Consider the following 4,470-nt stretch of genomic DNA (forward strand, 5'->3'; position numbering starts at 1 on the left):
AAATAAGTGTTAAAGAAGTAGGTAGAAAAACTCTAATGATCTTCTCAATCATCTGAAGGGTGGATTCTCTGCAAGAGCAACTGAGACCTTATTAGATGCCATTATTTCTTCAAAGGCAATACGGATCTTGTGGATCCCTTGAGGATCCACTGATTGGACTGTGTAATACATTGCAGCATATTTCATGAGGTTTGTAGATGTTTCAAAATAGCAAAGGCTGCATTTGTTAACTCTTTAGAGCTTTCTGTATCTATGGTTAAAAATAAAGTCCTTTGCAAGATACAGAGCTAAGTTCCCAAATTAAAATGAGAAATATCTTTAAACATTCAAGTTTGAGTGCTTTCTTGTCAATCACTGGAAGAATTTCTTGTACAACATTAAGTTTCTATAGTGTGTTTTGGAAGAAATGCTGTTTTCATTTTATACAAATAAAGGGATTCTGTTCAACTGGAAAAGTTCTTCTGAGCCCTTTTGAGCTCTTTTCCTAGCTTATGTTACCTAATTTAGGTTTTGACTTTCCATTGCTCCTCCAGTGCAAATTCCGTTACAGTAGTACCTTGCCAAGCAGCATGCAACAGAAACAGAAGCTAGTACTGATTGCTGAAGCAATCAACTTTGAAAGAGGCACCTAGGGCAAAAGGCTTTTTATTATACTACTTTATATGATTTGCAGTAAATTTTGAATGGAAAAAAAAATTGCTATCCTTGAATATTGTCATGTTCCTACATATTTTCTACCTATGCTTATTGAAAAACATATAGAAAAGCTTGTAAACCTATAAAACTACATCTGACTTCATACCGATTAAGTTTAGACCATATTGTCAGTTGCATTACTGGTTCCAGTTAACAGCTACTTGAATGTTACAGAGAGGTACATATTCCTTGCAAATATAGAAATCTAAGGATAACCTGGGCTATTTAATTACCTCTGCTTATTTCACCACTGAGGGAAGGCAGATTCAAGCATGAGAAGGATAATATATTAGTTGGTTTGTTTGTTTTCTTTTTCCAAGTAGAAGTTTTACACAGAATAAATGGTTTAGTTCTACCTGTCAGAGTTTCTTAAGAAGCCTAATGAAGTAAGGGTGAGTGCAATGACTACAGCCCAGGAAAGAGCATGTTAACAATTACCAAGGGTGTTCCCTGTCTAGGACTATTTAAATGAAGCCGTTATGTAGTTTGAGGGTGTTTTTTAATGGTTTTGTTTGGAACTGAAAGAAAAACTGCCTTTCACCTCATCCAGACTTCATGTTGGGTTGTGTTCTGATATTCCATTTGGATGGAAAGTAAATTATTGGGGAAGGGGAGGGAAGGTGTGGGAAGGGGAGGTTTGGGAAGGGAAGGTTTGGGAAGGTTTGGGAAGGGAAGGGAAGGTTTGGGAAGGTTTGGGAAGGTTTGGGAAGGGAAGGGAAGGGAAGGGAAGGGAAGGGAAGGGAAGGGAAGGGAAGGGAAGGGAAGGGAAGGGAAGGGAAGGGAAGGGAAGGGAAGGGAAGGGAAGGTTTGGGAAGGGAAGGTTTGGGAAGGTTTGGGAAGGGAAGGTTTGGGAAGGTTTGGGAAGGTTTGGGAAGGGAAGGGAAGGGAAGGGAAGGGAAGGGAAGGGAAGGGAAGGGAAGGGAAGGTTTGGGAAGGGAAGGTTTGGGAAGGGAAGGTTTGGGAAGGAAGGGAAGGGAAGGTTTGGGAAGGGAAGGTTTGGGAAGGGAAGGAAGGGAAGGGAAGGGAAGGGAAGGGAAGGGAAGGGAAGGGAAGGGAAGGGAAGGGAAGGGAAGGGAAGGGAAGGGAAGGGAAGGGAAGGGAAGGGAAGGGAAGGGAAGGGAAGGGAAGGGAAGGGAAGGGAAGGGAAGGGAAGGGAAGGGAAGGGAAGGGAAGGGAAGGGAAGGAAGGGAAGGGAGGGAAGGGAAGGGAAGGGAAGGGAAGGGAAGGGAAGGGAAGGGAAGGGAAGGGAGGGAAGGGAAGGGGGAAGGGAAGGGGAAGGGAAGGAGGGAAGGGAAGGGAGGGAAGGGAAGGGAAGGGAAGGGAAGGGAGGGAAGGGAAGGGGAAGGGAAGGGAGGGAAGGGAAGGGAAGGGAAGGGAAGGGAGGGAAGGGAAGGGGAAGGGAAGGGAAGGGAAGGAAGGGAAGGGAAGGGGAAGGGAGGGAAGGGAAGGGAAGGGGAAGGGAAGGGGAAGGGAAGGGAAGGGAAGGGGAAGGGAAGGGAAGGGAAGGGAAGGGGGAAGGGAGGGAAGGGAAGGGGGAAGGGAGGGGAAGGGAAGGGAAGGGAAGGGAAGGGAAGGGAAGGTGGGAAGGGAAGGGAAGGAGGGGAAGGGAAGGGAAGGGAAGGAAGGGAGGGAGGAGGGAAGGGAAGGGAAGGGAAGGGAAGGGAAGGGAGGAAGGGAAGGGAAGGGGAAGGGAAGGGAGGGAAGGGAAGGGAGGGAAGGGAAGGGAAGGGAAGGAGGGAAGGGGGAAGGGAAGGGAGGGAAGGGAAGGGAAGGGGAAGGGAAGGGGAAGGGAAGGGAAGGGAGGGAAGGGAAGGGAAGGGAGGGAAGGGAAGGGAAGGGAAGGGAGGGAAGGGGGAAGGGAAGGGAGGGAAGGGAAGGGAAGGGGAAGGGAAGGGAAGGGAAGGGAAGGGAAGGGGAGGGAAGGGAAGGGAGGGAAGGGAAGGGAAGGGGGAAGGGAAGGGAGGGAAGGGAAGGGAAGGGAAGGGGAAGGGGGAAGGGAAGGGAAGGGAAGGGAAGGGAGGGAAGGGAAGGGAGGGAAGGGAAGGGAAGGAGGAAGGGAAGGGAAGGGAAGGGAGGGAAGGAAGGGAAGGGAAGGGAAGGGGAAGGGAGGGAGGGAAGGGAAGGGAAGGGAAGGGGAGGGAGGGAAGGGAAGGGAGGGAGGGAAGGGGGGGAAGGGAGGGGAAGGGAGGGAGGGGAAGGGGGAGGGAGGGGGAAGGGAAGGGAGGGGAGGGAGGGAGGGGAAGGGAAGGGGGGAGGGGAGGGGAGGGGGGGGAGGGAGGGGAAGGGAAGGGGGAGGGGAGGGAGGGAAGGGGGAGGGAGGGAAGGGTGGGGAGGGAGGGAAGGGGGAAGGGGGGAGGGGGAGGGAGGGAAGGTGGTGGGAAGGGAGGGAAGGGGAGGGAGGGGAGGGAAGGGAAGGGAAGGGAAGGTGGGAAGGGAGGGGAAGGGGGAAGGGAAGGGAGGGAAGGGGAAGGGGAGGGAAGGGAAGGGAGGGAAGGGAAGGGGAGGGAAGGGAAGGGAAGGGGAAGGGAAGGGAAGGGGAAGGGAGGGGAAGGGAAGGGAAGGGAAGGGAAGGGAAGGGAGGGAAGGGAGGGAAGGGAAGGGAGGGAAGGGAAGGGAAGGGAGGGAAGGGAAGGGAAGGGAGGGGGAAGGGAAGGGAGGGGAAGGGAAGGGAAGGGAAGGGGGAAGGGAAGGGAAGGGAAGGGAGGGAAGGGAAGGGAGGGAAGGGGGAAGGGAAGGGAAGGGGAAGGGAAGGGGGAAGGGAAGGGAGGGAAGGGAAGGGAAGGGAAGGGAAGGGGGAAGGGAAGGGAAGGGAAGGGAAGGGGAAGGGGGAAGGGAAGGGAGGGAAGGGAGGGGAAGGGAAGGGAAGGGGGAAGGGAAGGGAAGGGAAGGGAAGGGAAGGGAAGGGAAGGGGGGAAGGGAAGGGAAGGGAAGGGAAGGGAAGGGAGGGGAAGGGAAGGGAAGGGAAGGGAAGGGAAGGGAAGGGAAGGGGGAGGGAAGGGAAGGGAGGGAAGGGAAGGGAAGGGAAGGGGAAGGGAAGGGAAGGGAGGGGAAGGGAAGGGAAGGGGAGGGGAAGGGAAGGTTGGGAAGGGGAAGGGTGGGAAGGGAAGGTTGGGAAGGGAAGGGGGAAGGGAAGGGAAGGGAAGGGAAGGGAGGGAAGGGAAGGGAAGGGGGGAAGGGAAGGGGGGAAGGGGAGGGAAGGGAAGGGAAGGGGAGGGAAGGGAGGGAAGGGAAGGGAAGGGAAGGGAGGGAAGGGGAAGGGAGGGAAGGGAAGGGAGGGAAGGGGAGGGAAGGGAAGGGAAGGGAAGGGGAGGGGAAGGGAAGGGAAGGGGAAGGGAAGGGGAAGGGAAGGGGAAGGGAAGGGAAGGGAAGGGGGGAAGGGAAGGGGAAGGGAAGGGGAAGGGAAGGGGAAGGGAGGGAAGGTGGGAAGGGAAGGGAAGGGAAGGGAAGGGAGGGAGGGAAGGGAGGGAAGGGAAGGGAGGGGAAGGGGGAAGGGAGGGAAGGGGAAGGGGGAAGGGAAGGGAAGGGGAAGGGAGGGAGGGAAGGGAGGGGAAGGGAAGGGGGAAGGGAAGGGGGAGGGAAGGGAAGGGAAGGGAAGGGGAGGGAAGGGGAGGGGAAGGGAGGGAAGGGAAGGGAAGGGGGAAGGGAGGGGAAGGGGAGGGAAGGGGAGGGAAGGGGGAAGGGAGGGAAGGGAAGGGAAGGGAAGGGAGGGAAGGGAGGGAAGGGGAGGGAAGGGAAGGGGAGGGAAGGGGAAGGGAGGGAAGGGAAGGGAGGGGA

The sequence above is a fragment of the Indicator indicator genome, chromosome Z, assembly GCF_027791375.1.
Source record: "Indicator indicator isolate 239-I01 chromosome Z, UM_Iind_1.1, whole genome shotgun sequence".
NCBI classification, from domain to species: Eukaryota; Metazoa; Chordata; class Aves; order Piciformes; family Indicatoridae; genus Indicator; species Indicator indicator.